We start from the raw sequence: 24,550 nt of genomic DNA, 5'->3' as shown, positions 1-24,550 counted from the left end.
AATAAAGACTCAGAATTGATCAAGTAAGTGTTCGCCTTAAGGCAGGAGAGCAAAAGAAAGTAGAAGGAAGGAAATTATAGCAGTAAGAACAGAAACTTGTAAGACAAAGAAAAGTACGAGTAATAAAAAGCTGGGCCTTTGTCAAGAAAACAAAATTTTCAATCTTTGATAGGATTGATCAAAAAATGAAAATAGTCGGCATAAATAAACAGTATTAACTGTATCTTGTTGTTGTTCAGTTGCTCAGTTGCATCCGACTCTGCGATGCCATGGACTACAGCACACCAGGCTTCCCTGTCCATCACTAACTCCCGGAGCTTGCTCAGATTCATGTCCATTGAGTCAGTGATGCCATCCAACCATCTCATCCTCTGTTGTCCCCTTCTCCTTGTGCCTTCAATCTTTCCCAGCATCAGGGTCTTGTTAATAGTGTGAATAATCAGTATTTTAAAATGACATTTGTCAGTTAACTGCAAAATCAAATCCTGACAGGTCTTCTCGTGGGTTTGGAAGTGCCGATTCTAAAATCCAGGTAGAAGAATCAGGGATCTAAATACTAATTACTTTTGAAGAAAAATAAAAGGGACTTACCCATTCAAATGTTAAAGCTTATTATAAAAGTGTAATATTTGATATCTTTATTATTAGACCAGGGACAGACAAATATGCCAGTGCAACAGAGTAGGGAACATATTCACACACCCTCATATCACACACAGCCGTATACCCCCCATACACCCACATGCACCCACAGTGACCCACCCACCTACACATACACATACTCACACACTCAGATATGCCCGCACCCAACCACGTCCATACTCCCCCACACCCTACGCCCAAAGGAATTCATACTTTACAAGGTTACACTACAAATCCATGGGCAGAGGAACTGCTGGGATAATCTTCTACTCCTATGGTAAAGATTATAATTAGATCCATAGAAAATGCTTTATATATGAGACTGAATTCTAGATAGAATCAAATCCTGAGTGTAAAAAGCAAAACTGAAATTTACAGGAGACAGAAGACTGTCTTTGACATCTGGTTGAAGATGAATTTCTTAAACCAAGAACCAACTGTAAGGAAAAAGACTGGTTTATTTGTCTATATGAAGTAGAAAAGTCATCTGTGTGGCGGAAGATATTTATAGAATTAAAAGACAGAGTACAGACAGGCAGATACATTTGAAAGTCATATAACTTGAAAAGGATTGACATCAAAGATCTAGAAAGAATAAGCTTACAGTGGATAAAGGCTATTAAAAAAATCCCAAATGAGGAAGTCATAAAGGTTATAAATGTATGAAAACTGTGTGATTTTTCTATTAATCTATGAAATGTGAATGAAAACAGTGAGAGACCATTTCTACTCATCAGATTGATAAGCATGATGCCAGTTAATAAGTATCGGTGAAGTGTGGGTAAATGGGAACTTTTACACCTTGCTGTTAAGAGTACAGGTTGGTATAACCACTTTGGAGACTGATTTGGTTACATGAGTGAAGTTAACAATGTGCACCTAGTAGGACTCACCAATGCCATTTCAGCATTTGTTCTAGAAGGTCCCACGAGTGCCTGAGGACATGGTCCTACAGTGTTTGTAGTAACAAGACACTGGGAACTACACAACTGGCCTCAATCAGTTCAGTTCCGTTCAGTCACTCAGTTGTGTCTGACTCTTTGCGACCCCGTGAATCGCAGCATGCCAGGCCTCCCTGTCCATCACCAACTCCCAGAGTTCACTCAGACTCACGTCCATCAAGTCAGTGATGCCATCCAGCCATCTCATCCTCTGTCGTCCCCTTCTCCTCCTGCCCCCAATCCCTCCCAGCATCAGAGTCTTTTCTAATGAGTCAACTCTTCGCATAAGGTGGCCAAAGTACTGGAGTTTCAGCTTTAGCATCATTCCTTCCAAAGAAATCCCAGGGCTGATCTCCTTCAGAATGAACTGATTGGATCTCCTTGCAGTCCAAGGGACTCTCAAGAGTCTTCTCAGTTTGAACACCACAGTTCAAAAGCATCAATTCTTGTGCGCTCAGCTTTCTTCACAGTCCAACTCTCACATCCATACATGACCACTGGAAAAACCATAGCCTTGACTAGATGAACCTTTTTTTGGTAAAGTAATGTCTCTGCTTTTCAATATGCTATCTAGGTTGGTCATAACTTTTCTTCCAAGGAGTAAGCGTCTTTTAATTTCATGGCTGCAGTCACCATCTGCAGTGATTTTGGAGCCCCCCAAAATAAAGTCTGACACTGTTTCCACTGTTTCCCCATCTATTTCCCATGAAGTGATGGGACCATGATCTTCGTTTTCTGAATGTTGAGCTTTAAGCAAGCTTTTTCACTCTCCTCTTTCACTGGCCTCAATAAGTGGATCCAAACATTTGTTTTCTTCACACTGTCAAAAATTATTCTGTTAAAAAGAAATGAATCAGATCTCTGCATATCAAGATGCATAAATCTCAGTAACAATGCTGACTGTGAAAAACCAAGTTATAAAAGTATGGGTGCTGTGTGGTGTCTTTGAGTTTGCATACTTACACAGCCAGTAGAGGTATAAACACCTGAATGTGAGTAGTGTGTTTAGATTATGTCATTACTTTCCTATAGAGAAGGAGAGGTTATCAGTAGGGTGTAGGGCTTCAGTGGCATCTGAAAGCATTTTAAATAGAAATCTGAAGTGAATGAAGCAAAATGTTGACAACTCTTTATTCTTCATTGTAAGTATATAGAGTCTACTATGTTTATTTTTTGATTTGAGATATAATTCACATGCCATAAAATTTGCCTGATTAGAGTTTGTCATTGAGTGATTTTTGGCATATTTACAGAGCTGTGCATCTATCACAGCTATCACCATCTAATTCCAGAATATTTTCTACAACCCAGAAAGATACCTCATACCCATTGGCAGTCACCTCCCATTCTCCCCTTCTCCAGTCCCTCCCCACCATTAATCTACTTTCTATCTCTATGGATTTGCCCATTCTGGACATTTCATATAAATGGAATCATATAGAATGTGGTACATGGACTTTTTCACTAAACATAATGTTTTCAAGGTTCACCTATGTTGTGGCATGTATTAGTACTTTATTCCCTTTTATGGCTGAATTATATTCCATCCTATGAATATAGCATTTTGTTTACCCTTTCATCCACTGATGGATTGTTGGATTGTTTCTGTTTTTTTGCTATTGTGATTAATGCTGTAATGAACTTGATGTACAGGTTTTTGTATGAATGTATATTTTTCATTCTCTTAAGTATATAGGAGTGAAATTGCTGAGTCATAGGGCAACAATATATTTAACTTTTTGACAGACTGCCAGAGTGTTTTCCAAAATGGCAGAAAAAATATTTCCCACCAATATTATATGAGGGTTCTAATTTCTGCATATCCTCACTAACACTTGTTATTGTCAGTCTTTTTGATTATAGCCATTTTGGTGGGTGTGACATAGTCTATCATTGTGAGTTTTCATTTGCATTAGCCAGACTGGTTCCAAATAGGGAAAGGAGTACGTCAAGGCTGTATATTGTCACCCTGTTTATTTAACTTACATGCAGAGTACATCATGAGAAATGCTGGGCTGGAAGAAACACAAGCTGGAATCAAGATTGCCGGGAGAAATATCAATAACCTCAGATATGCAGATGACACCATCCTTATGGCAGAAAGTGAAGAGGAACTAAAAAAAAGCCTCTTGATGAAGGTGAAAGTGGAGAGTGAAAAAGTTGGCTTAAAGCTCAACATTCAGAAAACTAAGATCATGGCATCTGGTCCCATCACTTCATGGGAACTAGATGGGGAAACAGTCGAAACAGTGTCAGACTTTATTTTTCTGGGCTCCAAAATCACTGCAGATGGTGATTGCAGCCATGAAATTAAAAGACGCTTACTCCTTGGAAGGAAAGTTATGACCAACCTAGATAGCATATTGAAAAGCAGAGACATTACTTTGCCAACAAAGGTTCGTCTAGTCAAGGCTATGGTTTTTCCTGTGGTCATGTATGGATGTGAGATTTGGACTGTGAAGAAGGCTGAGCGCACAAGAATTGATGCTTTTGAACTGTGGTGTTCAAACTGAGAAGACTCTTGAGAGTCCCTTGGACTGCAAGGAGATCCAACCAGTCCATTCTGAAGGAGATCAGCTCTGGGATTTCTTTGGAAGGAATGATGCTAAAGCTGAAACTCCAGTACTTTGGCCACCTCATGTGAAGAGTTGACTCATTGGAAAAGACTCTGATGCTGGGAGGGATTGGGGGCGAGAGGAGAAGGGGACGACAGAGGATGAGATGGCTGGATGGCATCACTGACTCGATGGACATGAGTCTGAGTGAACTCTGGGAGTTGGTGATGGACAGGGAGGCCTAGCGTGCTGGGATTCATGGGGTCACTAAGAGTCGGACACGACTGAGCGACTAATCTGATCTGAATGACTATGGCTTCCCTGATGGCTCAGCAGTAAGAGAATCTGCCTGCAATGCAGGAGACACAGAAGACATGGGTTCAATCCCTAGGTCAGGAAGATCCTCTGAAGGAGGAAAACAGCAATCCACTCCAGTATTCTTGCCTGAAAACATCCCATGGACAGAGGAGCCTGGTGGGTTACAGTCCATGGGGTCACAGAGAGTCAGAAATGACCGAGTGACTGAGCACATATATATACCCTAATGACTAATGATGCTTCAAATCTTTTCACTTGCTTATTGGCCATTTATATAGATTCTCTGGGGACATGTATATTCAAATCTTTTTCCTGTTGTTTAATTGAGTTGTCTTTTTTATTGCTGAATTGTAATTCTTTATGTATTCTGGATGCCTATCAGATAGAAGTTTTCTCCCGTTTTGTAGCTTATATTCTCCCTTTCTTTATTTACAGTTTCCTTTGAGGCACAACACTTTTCAGTTTTGATCAAGTCCAATTTATTTTTCTTTTTTTGTGTGTGATTTGCACTTTTTGTATTTTTTATTTTATTACATTTTTGGGGTTATTTTCCTTCCGGTTTTACTTGGAGAAAATTTACATACAGCTCTGTGCAAGTTAAGGTACCCAGCATAATTATTTGACTTAATCATGAAATGATTATCACAGTATGTTTAGTGAGCATCAATCATGTCATATAGATACAAAATTGAAAAAAATTTAAAAAATTGTTTTCCTTGTGATTAGAACTTTTAGGATTTAATCTTTTAACAACTTTCACATATAACGTACATCAGTGTTATTTTTATCCTGTTGTACATCGTACCCCTCGTACTTCTTTATCTCGTAATTCGAAGTTCGTATCTTTTGACTCCATGCAGCTCTCCCTCCCAAACCCCTGCCTCTGGTAATCACAAATCTGATTTCTTTTTCTCTGTCTTTGTTTGTTTTTGAAATATAATTGTCCTCCAGTACCATGTTAGTTTCTGTTACACAACATAGTGATTCTGTATTTATGTATATTTCAAGGTGATCACCCTAAGTCTAGTTATGATATGTTACCATACAAATATATACATAATTATTGACTATACTCCGCACACTGTACATTTTGTGTCTGTGATTCATTTATTTTGCAACTGGAAGTTAGTTCTGCTTAATCTTTCTCACCTATTTCTCTCCTTCCCGTTCCTTCCTCCCTTCTGGCAACCACCCTTTTGCCCTCTATATCTATGATTTTGTTTCTGTTTGTTTAATCATTTCGTTTTTTGAGAGTCCACATATAAATGAAATCATACTATATTTGTCTTTCTCTGACTTTTTTTTACTTAATCCTCTCTAGGTCTGTCAGTGCTGTCACAAATAATATTCCATTTATTTATTTTTAAAATATATGTTATTTTCAAATATATATTTATTTTTATTTATTTGGCTGTGCCAGGTCTTAGTTGCAGCACATAGGATCTTCAGTCTCCGATAGGATATGTAGGATCTTTAATTGTGGCATGTGGGGTCTAATTCCCCAACCAGGGATTGAACCTGGACACCTGCACTGGGAGCACTGAGTCTTAGCCACTGGACCACCAGGGAAGTCCCTCCTTTGTATTTATGTACCACATCTTCTTTATCTATTCATCTATTGATGTACACTTAGGCTTCTTCCATATTTTGTCTGTTGTAAATAATACTGTAGTGAACAAGGAATGCATATATCTTTTCTAATTAGTGGTTTTGTTTTCTTTAGATAGTGCCCAGAAGTGGAATTGTTGAATCATATGGTTCAGTTCAGTTCAGCTGCTCAGTCGTGTCCAACTCTTTGCAACCCCATGCACTGCAGCACACCAGGCCTCCCTGTCCATTATCAACTCCTGGAGCTTGCTCAAACTCATGTCAGTCGAGTCAGTGATGCTATCCAACCATCTTGTCCTCTGTAGTCCCCTTCTCCTGCCTTCAAACTTTCCCAGCATTAGGGTCTTTTTCAATGAGTCAGTTCTTTGCATCAGGGGGCCAAAGTATTGAAGCTTCAGCTTCAATATCAGTCCTTCCAGTGAATATTCAGGACTGATTGCCTTTATGATTTGCTGTCCAAGGGACTCTCAAGAATCTTCTCCAGCACCACAGTTCAAAAGCATCAAATCTTTGGCACTCAGCTTTCTTTATGGTCCAACTCTCACATCCATACATGACTACTGGAAAAACCATCATTTGACTGTATGGACCTTTGTCAGTAAAGTAATGTCTCTGCTTTTTAATATGCTGTCTAGGTTGGTCAGATTGATTATATTGCTGGTTATTGCTGTCAGATTGATTATATTCTTTGCAGTCAAAGATGGAGAAGCTCTATACAGTCAGTAAAAACAAGACCAGGAGCTGACTGTGGCTCAGATCATGAACTCCTTATTGCCAAATTCAGACTTAAATTGAAGAAAGTAGGGAAAATCACTAGACCATTCAGGTATGACCTAAATCAAATCCCTTATGATTGTACAATGACAAATAGATTCAAGTGATGAGATCTGATAGACAGAGTGCCTGAAGAACTATGGATGGAGATTTGTGACATTGCGCAGGACCATCAAGACTATCCACAAGAAAAAGAAATGCAAAAAGGGAAAGTGGTTGTCTGAGGAGGGCTTACAAATAGGTGAGAAAAGAAGAGAAGCAAAAGTCAAAGGAGAAAAGGAAAGATATACCCACTTGAATGCAGAGTTCCAAAGAATTGCAAGGAGACATAAGAAAGCCTTTCTCAGTGATCAATGCAAAGAAATAGAGGAAAACAATAGAATGGGAAAGACTAGAGATCTCTTCAAGAAAATTAGAGATACTAAGGGAACATTTCATACGGAGATGGGCACAATAAAGGACAGAAATGATATGGACCTAACAGAAGCAGGAGATATTAAGCAGAGGTGGCAAGAATGCACAGAAGAACTATACAAAAAAGATCTTCATGATCCAGATAACCACAATGGTGTGATCCCTCACCTAGAGCCAGACATCCTGGAATGCGAAGTCAAGTGGGCCTTAGGAAGTATCACTACCAACAAAGCTAGTGGAGGTGATTGAATTCCAACTGAGCTATTTCGAATCCTTAAAGATGATGCTGTGAAAGTGCTGCACTCAATATGCCAGCAAATTTGGAAAACTCAGCAGTGGCCGCAGGACTGGAAAAGGTCAGTTTTTATTCCAATCCCAAAGAAGGGCAATGCAAAGCATGTTCAAACTATGTTCAAACTAATGCCAAAGCACAGTTCAAAAGCATCAGTTCTTCGTTACTCAGCATTCCAATTCAGACTCCTTTGATTTCTTTTTCTTGTCTGACTGTGGCTAGGACTTCCAATGCTATATTGAATAAAAGTGGTGAGAATGGGAATATTGTCTTGTTCCTAATCTTAGAGGAAATGCTTTCAGCTTTTCCTTGTTGAATATGATGTTAGTTGTGGGTTTGTCATATATGACTTTTATTTTTATTCCCTCTCTATCCACTTTGTAGAGAGCTTTTATCATAATTGGATATTGAAATTTGTCAAAAGCTTTTCCTGCATCTATTGAGATGATCATGTGATTCTTATTCTTCAATTTAGTAATATGTTGTATCACATTAATTGGTTGTGGATATTAACCCATCTTTCCATCCCTGGGGTGTATCATACCACTTGATCGTGGTGTATGATCCATTTAAGACATTGCTGAATTTGGTTTGCTAGTATTTTGTTGAGGATTTTTTATCTGTGTTCATCAGTGATATTGGCCTGTGATTTTCTTTTTTTGGTGATATGTTTTTCTAGTTTTGGTGTCAGGGTGATAATGGCCTCACTGAATGAGTTTGGAAGTGTTCCTTCCTTTGCAGTTTTTTTGGAATCAGTTGAGAAGGATAGGTGTTAACTCTTCTCTAAATGTTTGGTAAACTCACCTGTGAAGCTGATTAGCCCAGACTTTTTTTGTTGAGGGTTTTTCTAAATAACTGATTCAATTTCATTATTGGTAATTGATCTGTTCATATTTTTTATTTCTTCTTGGTTCAGCCTCGGGACATCATACATTTCTAGGAATTTGTCCATTTCTTCTAGGTTTTCCATTTTATTGGCACTTCGTTTACTATAGCAGTCTCTTGTGATCTTTTTTATTTCTGTGGTGTTGTAACTTCTCTAGTTTCATTTCTGATCTTTCGTAGTTACGCTCTTCTCTTTTTTTGTTCCTTGATGAGTCTGTCTAAAGGTTTATCAATTATGTTTACCTTTTCAAAGCACCAGCTCTTAGTTTCATTTATCATTCATCTTTCCTGGTTTTTTTTAGTCTCTACTTCATTTATGTCTGCCCCGAGCTTTATTATTTCTTTCCTTCTAATAGCTTTCAATTATATGTGTTCTTTTTCTACTTCCTTCAGGTATAAGGTTAGGTAGTTTATTTCAGATCTTTCTTGCTTCTTGGGGTAAATTTGCATTGCTATAAATGTCTCTCTTCTAGATTCTTCCATTGAAATGTCTGTATATCATCTATATACATAGATAGAGATGATATAGTATATAGTATACACTATAGTGTATAGTATAGTATATCTATAGTATAGTAATAGTATATAGAGATATATCTCTATAGATGAGATAGATATAGCTCTATATACTATATCATCTATACCTATCTCTATTCAGATTTTGTATTTTTTTTTCTTGAGTCACTTGTCAATTTTAGGCTCTCTGCTACCTCCTGCCTCAGTCATAGAAACAAAAAGAAACAGCAAAGGATGTTTTTTCCTTTTGTGGAAAGTAGTGTTAGAGGCTAAAATCTTGACTCTGGAGCTGCACATGGGTGTTTGTGGTAGCCCTCAGTTCACACTGATTCCATCCCAATTCAATTCAGTTATTACTAGGTTACTAAAAATGTTTAATTCTAATATTAAAAACACATGAATTTCATATTTTCTACAATAGATTTACTTAAACTTGTTGAATCTTTGGCCATAAATTAGTTATGTGTCCTTTTTATAATCCTCACAAATTTCATCGACTCTCATCTAGTTGCTTTGCTGGTGATTATTGAGCAGGTGGTTTACAAAAGGAGCACAGATACCAACAACCATGAAAAGGTGCCAGGCCTCCATATTAGTGGACAATTGCATGCACCTCATTCTCTGACCGTCTTGCTGGCATATATGTTGAGAAGGTTTATACAAAGGAGTTTTGGCAAGGAATCACAGAGATCAGACTCTGAGATGTCACTATTTTGTGTCTCAGAAAGTGACTGAAGGGAGACAAGTTTCTGGAGAGCTCATTGTCCTGTGTATCACAAGCTTTAAAAATCAGGCATTTGGCTTAAAATTCTACTCTTAAGAACTTATCTTCAACAATCAGATAAGCATTACATTTATGTATAGAGGATGTTCATTACATCATTAATTTACATAAATAACAATTGGAAGCACCCCAAATGCCCAATAATAGATGATTTAGTAAATCAGTTATTGGACTTATACACACAATGGATTATTAGGCAGCAATTAATGTTTATAGGAATGATTCATAATATGGAAAAATGAGCCCAGAATATGAAGTCAAAACACAGGTAAAAACAGCATATTTGACAAAAAATAAAGGTCTATGTGTGTGTGTATTTTAAAGGCTTCAAGGAGGTGCAACCAAAGGGTTATATTGTTTGTTTCTGAGAACTGGGATCATTGCTAAAACGTGTTTTCATACATTTCTGAATTTTCTGAAGTGAACATTCATTGCTTTTATACTCATAGGAGAAACTGCTGCTGCTGCTGCTAAGTTGCTTCAGTCGTGTCCGACTCTGTGCGATCCCATAGATGGAAGCCCACCAGGCTCCTCTGTCCTTTGGATTCTCCAGGCAACAACACTGGAGTGGGTTGCCATTTCCTTCTCCAATGAATGAAAGTGAAAAGTGAAAGTGAAGTCGCTGAGTCCGACTCTTATCGGCCCCATGGACTGCAGCCTACCAGGCTCCTCCTTCCATGGGATTTCCCAGGCAAGAGTACTGGAGTGGGGTGCCATTGCCTTCTCCGATAGGAGAAACTATATAGATACATATTATCCTTTTGCTTTTGGCTGTCCTAAGTCTTCATTGCAGTGTGTAGGCTCTCCAGTTGTGGCGTGAGGCTTAGTTTCCCCATGGCATATGGGATCTTAGTTCCCCAGCCAGGGATCCAACCCATATCCCCTGCTTTGGGGACACTGGACCACCAGGGAAGTCTTTTTTTTTTTTTTAGTTAGAGAAGAATTATGTGAAAATTAGCCTGATCTTTGATATACAGAAGCATTGTTCTAGGCATAAAAGCAGCACAAGTAACTTCAAATAATAGATGTTTGATTTTCGTAGACATATTTCTTTGAATTTCAATAAACAGCTGTTGTTTAGTCACTCAGTCATGTCCAACTCTTTTGTGACCCCATGAACTGCAGTGTGCCAGGATCCTATGTCCATGGGATTTCACAGGCGAGAATACTGGAGTGAGTTGCCATTTCCTTCTCCAGGGGATCTTCCAGATGCAGGGACTGAACCCACGTCTCCTGCATTAGCAAGAGGATTCTTATTGCTGAACCACTAGGGAAGCCCCTCAATAAACAGTTTAAAAGCTAAAACAAGCTGTTGTGAACATTTTCTGCAAATATTATAGACACAGACATATTACATTGTTCTGAAAGCATATATATTCTGCCTCATTTAAAAATATGTGAATGTTACAATGAGAAACTACCAGAAGAAAATACCCTCTGCTGCTGTCATTGCTTTTGTGTGGGAATTGAAGATGCTTTTAAATACTGGGTTGGCCAAATGTTCATTCAGGATGTTATGGAAAAACCTGAATGAACCTTTTGGCCAACCCAGTATATTTCTTGTGCTTTTCTGCACTTCCTAAGTTTGCTACACAGAGAGCAAGCGTGTGTCCTGCAAGGATCTGCAGTCGTTGTTGTAAAGAGCAGGGCTGAGCACACGGCCTCTGTCCCTTCCAGGACTTGCTGTTGCCTGGCATGTGCTCCCCTGGAAGGTCCAGGGTAGGGGCCTGCAGAACTAACTTTCTACCACTAATAGAAGTGCTTATATTTGGGGAGTTGTTGTCTAGAAAGTCTAGTAAATGTGTTTTGCTGCTGCTGCTGCTAAGTCGCTTCAGTCGTGTCCGACTCTGTGCGACCCCATAGACGACAGCCTACCAGGCTCCCCCGTCCCTGGGATTCTCCAGGCAAGAACACTGGAGTGGGTTGCCATTTCCTTCTCCAATGCATAAAAGTGAAAAGTGAAAGTAAAGTCGATCCATCGTATCCAAGTCTTAGCGACCCCATGGACTGCAGCCCACCAGGCTCCTCCGTCCATGGGATTTTCCAGGCAAGAGCACTGGAGTGGGGTGCCATTGCCTTGGCGACTTCAATACCTTGGTGAGAGGCCTAGCAGATTTCTTGGGTCTGATTCTGGTAGTGAGAGTGACCCACTCAGAAAAGTGAGATAGTAAAAATTGTAGTTTAAAATTTTAATTTAATAAGTCCATGTGCTGAGATCGAAACAAAATCCTTTTATAAATTCTTGCTTGTTAGTAGTGAGTGAAGTCCATCAACATAACTTAAAAAGACTGAAATGTGGGCATGCACATCTATATTCACATATATTGAGCGTGATCGATCGTAAATAGGAAAATAAAACAAAAATTATCTCAGGACGTGCATGAGTGCTGTGAGCATAACACTGACCTTCTAAGCAGAGGAAATTTGCTATCAAGGGTATGTGGACAAGGTAAAAACATGCTCTCCCAGGCAAGGGAGTGTGCCCGGCATGGCATGCAGGACAATGCTGGGTAGAGGTCAGGTGAGGGCCTTTTGGGGTCTTGGCTTCTGGTTCCTTGGTGATCATGTCACCAACATGCACTGGCCTTGAGATGCTATTTTTTGAGGTGGAGGAGTAAAGAAGTTCAACCCCCTGCCACCTCCTTCTCTTTTCTGCTGAGACCATCACCAGGAGTGTAATTACTTGGACACAGTAATTGCACTGGTGGATTCTATGATAGAAATGGAGCTGAGTCATCCTTGCCCGTCCTCCCCCTAGAAGCTCTTTTAAACTCTAGTTACCCTGTCTTCATGTTGGCACTGCAGGGCTCTGAATGTGCTCTGTTGGAGGGGGTGAGTTAAGGAGACACTCCATCCCCCAAACTGGGAGAATTCAGTCCACTAGAAGTCATATCTTTGCTATGGCGGATTTAGTTTTGGGTAAAAGCAGTGCATTTGCTCTTCTTCCTTTATTGAGATCTCTCTTGGTGTGAGTTCCCATTTAGTAAAAATGGGAACCATGAGCAGATTCCTAGGATCTGCAGTTGCAAGAGTATCCCACTGTGAAACCACCAGCATTACCAGAGTCATCATCAGTGGAGAAAGAGTCTTTGTGGCTATAGACTGGTGGGCTCACTTGGGGCAGTGTAGTCCTCCTTGGGGGAAAACTGTGGCCAGAGCTGCCTGAATGCAGTGCTCTTGCCCCAGGCCCCTGCTGTGTGCCCACCCTGCTCACCTCCCCAGGGCCCCGTGCTTCCCCGTCCTGTGTTGCACAAGCTGCTGGGAGCTCTTGATCCAACCTGGGCTGCCTGTCCCTGGCGCACTGTCTCCCTCTGGGAGGTTGGTCTCTGTTTCTACTTCTTTCACTTTGGCGTTCAGGATTTGGAAGAGTTGTCTCCATGTGACCTGCACGCATGCTCCGCTCCCGTGCTGGGTTCTGGCTGGTCTGGCTGGTGTGCTTTCCTCTTTTCTCATCAGCCCATCTTTCTGTGTCCTTATTTGCCATCAACATACTTTCTCTGGTGAAGGAATAGATCACATATTTTGCCCATTTAAAAAATTAGGTTGTTTTCTTATTGAGTTTGAGAGTTCTTTGTATATTCTGGGTACAGTCCCTAATGGAGTACCTATTTTGCAAATATTTTCTCCTAGTTTATAGCTCGACTTCTCATTTTTATGTGTATTTTGAAAATCAAAGGTTTGACATTTCCATGACATCCCACTTATCAGTTTTTTTCTTTTTATAAAAGACGTCATGTTTTTATATCATACTCATGAATTCTTTTTAAAACTGGAGGTCTGTTTTTATTCTTATTTCTCTTATTCTTTCCTTTGGCTTTTCTTAGCTTTATATTGTGGCTATTATATCTAAGTCTATGATATATTTTGAATTAATTTTATATCCCTAGGACTGGAAAAGGTCAGTTTTCATTCCAGTCCCAAAGAAGGGCAATGCCAAAGAATGTTCAAACTACCACACAATTGCACTCATCTCACACGCTAGCAAAGTAATGCTCAAAATTCACCAAGAGAGGCTTCAACAGTACATGAACTGAGAACTTCCAGATGTACAAACTGGATTTAGAAAAGGCAGAGGACCCAGAGATCAAATTGCCAACATCTGTTTGATCATAGAGAGAGCAAGGGAATTCCAGAAAAACATCAACTTCTGCTTCATTGACTACGCTAAAGTCTTTGACTGTGTGGATCACAACAAACTGCTTCAAGATATGGGAATACCAGATGACCTTATCTGCCTGTTTAGCCTGCTTTCACTTTGATTGAAATCACGTTGAAATGATAGATGAGTTTGGTGCAGTTGACATCCTGTGGGATAGAAGTGTTGAGAGGGGACGTTCTTGCTTTGTCCCTGATCTTAGAGGAAAAGTGTTCAGTCTTTTACCCATATGTGTGATGTTATGTGTAGGTTTTTACTGGAGGTCCTTTATCAGGTTCATAAAGTGCTCTTATTCCAAATTTGCTGAGGATTTTTTTTCATGAGTGGTATTGAATTTTGTCAAAGGCTTTTTCTGTCTGCATCTTTGAAGTCATGTATAGTTTTTCTTTTTTTCTGTTTATATGGTCCATAAACAATTTCAGGCATACCTCCGAGATACTGTGAGTTTGATTTCAGACCAGAGCAATAAAGTAAATATTGAAATAAAGAGTCGCATGAATTTTTTTGTTTCCCTGTGCTTGTATGTTATGTTTACAGTATGTTGTTGCTGTTCAGTTGCCTAGTCACGTCCGACTCTTTGTGACCCCGTGGACTGCAGCATGTTAGGCCTCCCTGTCCCTCACCATCTCCTAAAGTTTGCCCAAGTTCATGTCCATTGCATCAGTGATGCCACCCAGCCATCTCATCCTCTGATGTCCCCTTCTCCTTCTGCCCTCAATCTTTCCCAGCATCAGCGACTTTTCCAATGAGTGGGCTGTTCCCATCAGATGACCAAAATACTGGAGCTTCAACTTACTTAATGTTTACACTATGCTCTAGTCTATTATGTGTGCAATAGCATTATGCCTAAAAAACAATGTGTACCTTAACTTGAAAATATTTTATTGCTCAAAAATGCTAATCATTATGTGAACCTTCAGCAAGTGGTAATCTCTGTATTGGTGGAGGGTTTGAAATATTGCATGAATTACCAAAATGTGATATAAACACATGAAGTGATCAAACACTATTGGAAAAAATGTCACTGATAGACTTACTTAACGCAGGGTTGCACAAACTTTCAATTTGTTAAGAAAAAGCAAAACAAAACCAATATCTGAAGCACAGTAAAATGAAGTGCAATAAAATGAGGTTGCCTGTACATTGGTTTTTATGTTTTTTGTGTGTTTTTTTTGGTATAGAATCAGTTGCTTTTCTAGATAGAAATCCACTTTGCTATGATATATTTTTTATATTGTATGATTACATATGTTAAATGTAAGAGTTTTGCATCTATATATATGGGGAATATTGGTTTACTTACAGTTTCTTTTTTTTGGGTTTTGGCATCAAGTTAACTCTTGCCTAACAGAAGGATTTGTCTAGTGGTTTCTTACATTCCATCTTCAGGACAAGTTAGTAAGAAACTGCTATTATTTCTTCCTTGAGTATTTCTTCCATTGAAGCCATCTGGATTGGCTATTTTATTGGTAGGAAGATTTTTAACTTGAATACTTATAGAGTTATCTGGTTTTTCTTGAGTGAGTTTTGATAGCTTTATTTTTCTAAGAATTCCATTTATTGGCATGCGATAGTTTCTCAAATTCCTTTGTTATATTTATTTTCTTTTTACTGAAGTGAAATTCGTGTCATGCATAATTGATCATTAGAAAGTGTGCAGTTCAGTGAATTCAGCGGTGTCGAGCAGCCACCACCCAGTCTTAGACATTTCAAAGTCAGACTTTTTCACCACCTCAGGGGAATACCACATCCCCATTAAGTAATTACTCTCCATATTCCTTGTTCCCCATAACCTGGAAACTGCTAATTCTCTTTCTATCTCTGTGGATTTACCTATTCAATACAATACCTATTGTATTTCCTGTAAATGGAATTATACAGTATGTGACCTCTGTGATTGAACATAATGTTTTCAAAGTTCATCTGAGTTGTAGCATGTATCAGCACTTCACTGCTTTTTATGGCCACAGAATATTCCATTATTTGGACATATTTGTTAATGGACATTTGAGTTGTTTCCACATTTTGGCTATTGTCAGTAATGATGCTTTGAACAAGTGTCTGTTTGAGTCTCTCTTTTAGTTCTTTTGGATATATACCTAAGAATAGAATGGCCAAGTCATATGATAATTCCGTGTTTTACTTTTTGAGGAACTGGTAAATTGTTTTCCATTTAGGCTGCACAGTTTTAAATTCTCACCAGTGATAAATGAAAGTGCTTGTTTCTCTAGGTCCTCCCCAACACTTGGATGTATCTTGGGTTGTTATTGCATGGAGTGCTCTCTAAATGCCAGTTATGTGATGGTGGGCGATGGTGTTGTTTGATAGTGCTGTTGTTCCTGTATCTCTTACTAATCTTCTGTCTAGTTGTTTTGATCCCTTTATTATTATGTAATGCCTTTTTTCTTTTACTTCTGATAAAATTCTTTGCACTGAAACCTCATTTTTTCTGATATTAATATAGTCATTCCAACTTCCTTTTGATTAGGATTAGAGTGGTACATCTTTTTCCATCCCTTTTATTTTAATCTATTTGTATATTTATTTTTAAAGTGTGTTTCTTATAAATATTGTAGTGAGGTCCTATTTTTTTTATCCAATCTTAAAAATTTCTGTATTTTAACGAGGTTGTTTTAGACCATTTATACATAACAAGGGACTTCCCAGGTAGCACTAGTGGTAAAAAACCCACCTGCCAGTGCAGGAGATGTAAAAGATGCAGGTTCGACCCTTGGGTCAGGACGATCCCCTGGAGGAGGTCATGGCAACCCATTCCAGTATTCTTGCCTGGAGAATCCCATTGACAGAGGAGTCTGGTGGGCTACAGTCCATAGGGTCACAAAGAATTGGACATGGCTGAAATGACTTAGCACATACTTAATATGACTATTGATATGATTGAACTTAAATTCATAATTTTGCCATTGGTTTTCTATTGGTCCCATGTGCTGTTAGGTCCTCTTGTCCTCTTTTTTTGACTTATTTTGTGTCAAGTACTATTTATGATGAATTGTATCACCTTTACTAGCTTATTAGCTATATCACTACTTCGTTTTTATTAGTTTCTTTGGGATTCATTGTGTATATTCTTATCACTGTCTGTCTTCAAATAATATACAAGTTCACTTACAGTATAAAACCCAACAGCAATATACTTCCATCTCACTTCTCCTGACCTTTATGTTACTTACTGTCATGATATTTTTACTTCTACACTGCTCTAAACCACACAATACATTGTCATTATTTTTGCTTTATATAGTCCATTATCTTTTAAAACAATCTTATAAATTAAGAAGAAAGCCTCTTATATTTATTCATGAATTTTGTTCCCAGTGCTTTACATTTCTTTCTGTAGATCTAGATTTTATTCTGATATAATTTTTCTTTTGTATGATGGACTTACTTTAACATTGTAGTTTAGAAGTGTCGGTGATGAATTATTTTAGCTTTTGTTTATTGGGAAAAAAATCTTCATTTTGCTTTTGATTTGAAAGTTATTTTCACTATATATAGTTTTTCAGGTTGGTAGCTTTTTCCTTCATTACTTTGAGATGGTATTTCATTGACTTCTGGCTTGCATTGTTTCTGGAAAGCCCTTGTCCACCACGTCTGTGTTCCTCTGAACATACTTTTTTTTTTTCCCTCTGGTTGCTTTGAAGATTTTCTCTTTGGGTAAGTCAACTATAATATACCTTGAACCTTGATTTTATTTCCTTCATGTTGTCTTCTGCTTGGGGATTGTTGACCTTGAATTTATGGATTCATAATTTTCATCAATTTTTGAAAAAAAAAGTCATTATATCTTTAAATACATTTTGTCCCATCCTGTTCTCCACCCCTGCCCCAAGTGTTCAATTACACAAGTATTTCAGTGTTTTTAGGGAAGAGGGAATCTTTCCCTGTGTTTCATTTTAGATCATTTCTGTCTTCACAGATTGTTTTGTCTGCTCACTGACTAATCTTTCCTTTCTAGTGTCTAATGTGATGTTAATGCCATCTAGTGTATTTTTCATTTCAGACGTATTTTTCTTCTCTGTGTGTTTAATTTGGGTCTTTTAAAAAATGCTTTTCATGTCTCTCCTACATGCTATGCTTTCCTCTATCTTCTTGAACATGTACAATGTGTTTATAGTAGCTGTTTTAGGGACTGCGTGTGCTAATTATTTCCTGGGTAATTTCTGGTTCCTTTTCTTATTGATCAACTATCCTCCATATGAGATATATTCTTATGCTTCTTTGCATCCCTGGTATTTTTTAAATGAACAAAAGACATGATTGTATGTTGTTGGGTTATGCCTTTTTATTTACTTTAGATTTTCCTCTTGAAATGGACTCGTTGCTTGGAAAGTTTAGCCCCCATCTACAGGATCGCACAGACACGACTGAAGCGACTTAGCAGCAGCAACAGCAGCAGCAGCACCTAGTTGTCTGTGCTCTCCCAAGTGCCCGGCCCAGTGGTCCCCGTGTCGTAGGTTCCCTGGTCCAGTTGGTGGGAGTGAGGTCCACTCCTGAGGTTGTGCCAGTGATGGCGACACTTTGTTCTGCTTCTTGCTGTCACGTGTTCCCTGGCCTCAGTTACACAGGTTGACCAGTGTCCTGGTGAAGAGTCAGGTGCATCCCCACTGGTCTCAAGAGCACGTCTTAGCTCTCTCCTTTCTGGTCTTCTACCCTGCTGGTTCTCGCTGCCGTTGCCTCCTTGAACCTCAGCTGTTTCCTCACCTCAAGACTCCCCTGACTCTGCCTGGGTCCGCCTTCTGGCGCCATGGCCTTGAAACCTTCCCAGCTGTCCTCTGCGCAGCCAGTACGCATCCCATGTGTTTCCCCCTCAGGCTCCTTGTTCTGTGCTGCCTGTTGTCCCACCGCTGAGCACCTGTCTCATGTCTTCTGTCTGTTTCTTCATTGTTTGAGGCTGGAGAGTCCACCTGGTTCCTCCTCGCTGTCATGCCAGAAGTGGATGTCTCCTGAGTTCCACTGGCCTTCAGTCCTCCCTGGATGAATGCTCCAGGGCTCCCTGAGGAGTCGCCTGAGCAGAGCTGTTTACCTGCCGGGGAGTCTGCACAGGCTGGGCTCCAAGGTCCTGCTCTAAGGCACAGCGTTCTTCAACTTGGAGCTGAAACCATGTGGGTGGGGATTGCGGTGGGGGGTCCTGTCTACACCTCACTGTGCTCTTCTCCTTGCTGCTTGCCACAGACCTCAAGGGCTGTAGGAGTCAGTGCCACCCAGACTTCCACCAGGGTTAGGACTGTGGGCCAGGGTTCAGGGGAGACTGCACTCTGAGTGGTTACTGGTGTCTTTCAAGTTCCAGACTCAGTTTAGAATCCAACCATCTTTCACGGAATTCTTTTTCCTGGAGACTATCTTTGGCCTTCTAAATAACTGACTCATGGCTACATTCTTTTAAAACATTTATTTAGTTTGATAAAATTTGATATCTAAGATGATGGAGCATTCTTTGAGTTATTTTCTACCATGATTTCCAGTTATAATAATTTTTTTAACCTGTTTACAGGGCTGCCTACAGAGGGAAGCTCTTCACATGGTTCCATGTAAGTAGCGCTTCTTGTGATGCCTTTGGAGAGGTACGTCTTTAAACTGAGTGATTCTTCCCACATCAGTTGAGTTGTGAAGTCTTGCTTACATATGAAGCCATGTGTCTTGCTGACTCTCCTTGTGGCCTGACCTCAAGTCCCACAAGGGCCCCATCACAGGTCAGGTGCAGCGTCCTGTCAGTGGTGTGTGTCATTTCCCTCTGGTTTCTGGAGAGCCAGCAAGTTAAAAGAGGTAGTTTGCTTCTTTTCTAAAAACCTTCTCCAGAGTCACCTGACTACATGTCCAGCAGGGGCCTGAGAACCAGTTGTTAGCCTGGGCCAAGCAGATAGTGCCTTTGTCCCAGATTCCAGCAGTGACCAGTATGCACTGTGGCCGTCATGGTGTCACGTCCAGGCCCCAAGGACATTTCTTTGTGGCTGTGACTCCAGTTTTGCAAAACTACCTTAAAAGGATTCCTTTTAGATTTATCCTTAAGATGCCTTCATTTTTCTAAAAGTTTTCAGTGGCCTTGCTGGGAAGGCTGCTGTGGTCATGCTGGCGGCTGCTCTGTGCCCGTTCTGCTCCTCCGAGCCCCTTGCCCTGCCCTGGGGGGTGGTGCTGTCCTTCTGTTCACTTTCCAAGGCTTGGGAGGCAACATCACTGGTCACTGTGCTTGTCGGTGGTGAGATGGGGCTCTGAGGTGAAGCCTCTGACCTCATGAGCTCACATCCACTCATATCCAGCGATGGCAGGATAACTGGGAGCTGCCTTGATGACAGAATGTGGGCTCCAAACTTGGTATCTGCCCTTTTTGGTGACCTTCACCACAGCTCCGAGTGGTCCTGAGCTCACCCGATCCGGATCAGAGAGCGCTAGAGCGCCACTATGACCTTCCGGGGCCTGCTGCCAGCAGCCCCCTCGGGAGACATGAGAGACAGGGGCAAGGAGTCAGAGAGCACGTGCACAGGGGGCTTTGGGCTGGTGGGTAACCAGATGAACAATATTTGAGGAGAAAAGTTCTTAGGTTACAGATTGCTTGAGCAAAGACCTTGATGCATTTGTTCAGCAAATATTGACAGAATGCCTGTGATGGGCTGGGCATGCTTCTGGAATCACAGCCTTCTTTATTACATTCTCGTGGGGCCTATAAAACATACGAGTAATAAGTGTGCCGGGTGGTGACGCTTTCTGGGAACGAACAGAGAAAAATTGGGGTCTGGAGGCACTGATGGGTGGTCAGAATAGCCCTGGAAAGGAGCATCTGAGCAGAGCCTTGGAGGAAGCATCAGAACCGGCCCTGTGGGTGGTGGAGGGGGAAGGGCTCCAGGCCTAAGGGAGCCGAGAGCATGAAGGGGCGGGGCCGGGGAGGAGGGCAGGGCAGACACATCTCTGTCCTTGACAGCTGTGCTGCTGAGCGTGGGAGCAGGGAGCTGGGTGGTCTTTTTTCCTCTGTGTGTTGAATTGTTTCAGACTAAAGCTGTTATAATACCTGGTTCTTAGAGGACATCCAGATCCCTGCTGGCGTGGGACCAACTTTGTAATTGTGTAAATCTGGATCTAATTTTCACAGAAATCTCCAAGGAAAGGCTTGTGGAACTCAGGCATATAAACAGCACCCTGTGTGTGCTGGGCCTCTCTCCTCTGGACTTTGCTGTTGCCCACATATCTACCCCGGCATGCAGGAAACGTTGGTTCAGACCCGGCTACCAGTTCTGGACACAGCAGCATGCTTGGGTGGGGCGAGCTGGCCAGGCACCTCCCTGTCCGCGTGTGCACAGTCCATGGGCCGAATGTGGGCGCTGAGGATGCCAGCACCCCGGCAGAACGGTGGCTCCAGGGACTGTGGCTTATTTGGGGGCTCCCCTGAGGCTTGGCTAAGGCAAGGCGCAGGTTTTTCATAGGGTACCTGTCCTTCTGTGGGTAGGGAGGGAACCGTTAGGAGCTCTGAGCTGGTTGGAACAGATATGTCTGTCTCTGGTGAAGCCGCCTGCGTCTTCCTGTGGGATCCAGGGGGCTGACGAGCCAGAACGGAGCTCATCTGCCCCAGATGTTTCCCAGGGGACGGTGGCCCAGGAAGAATGCGGTTTTCCATTTGCACGTCTTCTGAGAACTTAGTGCCGTGGAGCAGCTGCAGATGGGCCTTTTTCCATCTCCGTGCGCTTGAGCTCAGACCCTGCTGGGCCCCTGACCCGCTTTGTTCCACAGGCACTTGGCTCCCCTCCGGGCTGGAGACTGGGCCATCGACCGCTCTAGGATCAGGGAATTAAGGAATCATGATCACAAACGTTTGGTGACATTTTATTCACTCTAGTCTTTTATTCTTCATGATACTGAGAATGATTATTTGCTTTCAAACTCGCCCCCGCCCCCCTCCCCGCATTAAATTGACTACCTTCACTACACAACTGGAAAATATGGAAAAGAACTTTAAAACTCACCAACAACGAATACAGACAGGGCCCTGCCACGGGACCCCCACTCCATGTCCTTCTTGGTTACCCCTCCGCCTTCAGCCTATGGTTCACGGGGCAGCCCTGTACACAGACACCCGGTCCTTCCTGTCCGGCCTCTGTCCTGCTGCTGCCAGGGACCAAACGGCCCTAAGACTGATCAAGTACCTCACCCTGCCCCGACTCCTAGAAGGTTTGCTTTTATCTGAGGCCCTTATTGTGCCTCCAACCTTTCTTCTTCCGCTTTCTCCTGTCATCAGCTTTCAGCCTCAACTGATGAAGGCGCCTGGTAATCCAGGGAGAGAAGTAAGACGGTGGAAAGCCTATTTAAGACTCGGCCCCTCCCACAATGAGACACACCCCTTCCCCACCCTGGCTGAAGACCGGAGGGTGAATCAGTGGCCAGGGACATGCAGAACAGACGATCCCAAGCGGGAAGTATGGCCACACTCAAGTGGGTTATGGAGCCAGTGACCCCAGTTCCAGCTCTGTTGGCCTCCGGAACAGCAGGAACCTGGGGTGGGCTTTTGGGAGCAGGCAGGGCTTTTCTTCTAGTTCAGTCAGTAAAGAGGTAAAGAATCTGCCTGCAATGCAGGAGACTCGCGTTTGATCCCTGGGTGGGGAAGATCCCCTGGAGAAGGAAATGGCAACCCACTCCAGTATTCTTGCCTGGAGAATCCGATGGACAGACGAGCCTAGTGGGCTCCAGTCCATGGGGTCGCTAAGAGTCTGACACGACTTCACATTCACTTTCACTTTTCACTTTCATGCATTGGAGAAGGAAATGGCAACTCACTCCAGTGTTCTTGCCTTGAGAATCCCAGGGACGGGGGAGCCTGGTGGGCTACCATCTATGGGGTCACACAGAGTTGGACACGACTGAAGCGACTTAGCAGCAGCAGCTAGCGACTATATGTATGTGTGTATGTAAGGGGACACCTTAGGGCTCTGCCATTCGGATGGAGGAGCAGGAAGATGGGGCTCCCAGAGGAGCTGGTGTTGGGGTCAGATGGCCACGGATCCCTGGCAAGAGTCTGGAGGTGAATCAACAATAAGTACACAGAAAATTATGGGAGGCCGTCCTTTATTCCAGGACTCGCATGTCTAGGAGGGAGGTGCAGTGTGAGGAGTGAACTGCCTGTGGTCCCGGCTGGATGGCGGACGGAGGTGTAACACTTAGAGGGATGGGGAGAGGGAGGGGTGGAGGCAGCTAGTGGATGACACACAAGATCCTGGCTTCAAGAAGAGCCATACAAACTGATCGTTAGAACTGGGGAGAGAAATAGCAAGAGGGTAAAAGATAAAAGAGCAAGAGCCTATGGGGCCGAGGTGGGGAGACGGCAGGCGACACTGTAACCTTCGGCTCTGTGGAACTCTAACTTTCAAAACTAGGTACATTTGTAATTTTGTTAAAAATAAAATGTAAAGGGTTGTACAGCAAATACTATTTCACACACACACATGCGCGTGCACACACACACACACACATACACACACACAACAAAAGCAGCCTTCTATCCGACTCAGCCTCCGCTTCTGCTGGGGCCAAGCGCCATGGCCATCTGGCCCTCCCAGCAGGGCTGCGTCTCTGCTCCATCATGTGGCCTCTGCCTCGCCAAATCTGGTGGAAAATCTTTCTCCTTGGGGAGCTGAGCACTGCAGCTTCTTACGTTGTATCCTTTCACAGGCTCCAGGACCCCGTGCCCTCTTGGTTTTGCATGTTTGCTGTGTGTCACCGCCTCCTCCCCCCTTGCCCCCACGCGTGACTGTCACAGCATCTTGGTGCTCAGAGGGGACCCTGCTGATGGCGGTGCTCGGGGGCTGCGGGGGCTAAGCCTCTACTGAGACTTAGCTGAGTCTGCTCTATTTCACTCCAGGCTTCACCGCTGGGAATAAGTGGCATGCACATTTCTGCACCCTGCTTTCAAATGGAGTGGTGTACCACAAAATGTTCCAAGTTACCATTTGAAAATGTTATTTTTAAAAAGTTGTGCAGTTTCCACTATAGGGATATAAGTATTATTTTGTTAAATCACTCCCTTTCTGTTCAGTGTGTTTGGACTGTTTGCAGATCCGTCGCTAGAGCCAGTAGTCATGAGGCAGACATCCTGTGCGTCAGTCGGCCCCCTTCCCAAGGCAGTATGGCGGTGTTCATCCCTGTGCAACCCAGGTCAGAGGAGACAGACGTTTTAGAAGGGGTGTAATGTGCGACTGCCCAGTTGCTCTCAGTTGGTGAATTACAGCAGCCTGAGAGCTTGGGCTCCCAGCCCCTGAAAACCCTGGGCTTTATGCATCTCCCAAAGCAGAAACACACCCAGTATAAGCAGTTGAGCCTCTCTAGAGCATGTGGCCCTCCTCAAGTGTGAGCATCCTTGTGCACTGAGGACATTCAGCGTTCATGTTCCAGGCTTTTGTTTTCCCTGGAGCCATTCACCTTTTAATCTGATGTCGGCCGTTTGGTGCTGTCTATCAATATGCTACTCTGTGACATCATCTTCTATGGTGTTTGCATTAGGAGAATCCTTTCCCAGCCTGAAATGTGGGTAGTCACTTGTGTTTCCCTTTCTGCTTTTACTTTTTGCTTTGACATGTGCAGTCCACTTGAGATTTAATTTGATGTATGGTATTTGTTGTTCATTTGCTAAGTCATGTCTGACTCTTTGCGATGCCATGGACTGCAGCA

General features: G+C 42.1%; 1 protein-coding gene across 29 annotated transcripts in view; it reads left to right on the top strand.

Moving 5' to 3' along the window:
• PCBP3 (poly(rC) binding protein 3) overlaps positions 1-24,550 on the top strand; it is a 232,935-nt gene that overhangs the window by 67,839 nt on the left and 140,546 nt on the right. For 17 of the 29 annotated variants that reach the window (XR_015135965.1, XR_015135902.1, XR_015135885.1 and 14 more), the window contains exon 2: positions 19,398-19,434. The exons of the other annotated variants lie outside the window; for them this stretch is intronic. The gene's annotated coding sequence lies outside the window, so the exon portion shown is untranslated. The remainder of the gene's footprint in view (positions 1-19,397; positions 19,435-24,550) is intronic. 29 annotated transcript variants of the gene reach the window in all.

Source organism: Bos grunniens, chromosome 1 (assembly GCF_055505025.1).
Source record: "Bos grunniens cultivar Pamir isolate PY7600 chromosome 1, Bosgru_T2T1.0, whole genome shotgun sequence".
NCBI lineage: Eukaryota > Metazoa > Chordata > Mammalia > Artiodactyla > Bovidae > Bos > Bos grunniens.
The sequence above is the reverse complement of the archived record's forward strand: the minus strand, read 5'-3'. Positions and strand labels throughout refer to the sequence as shown.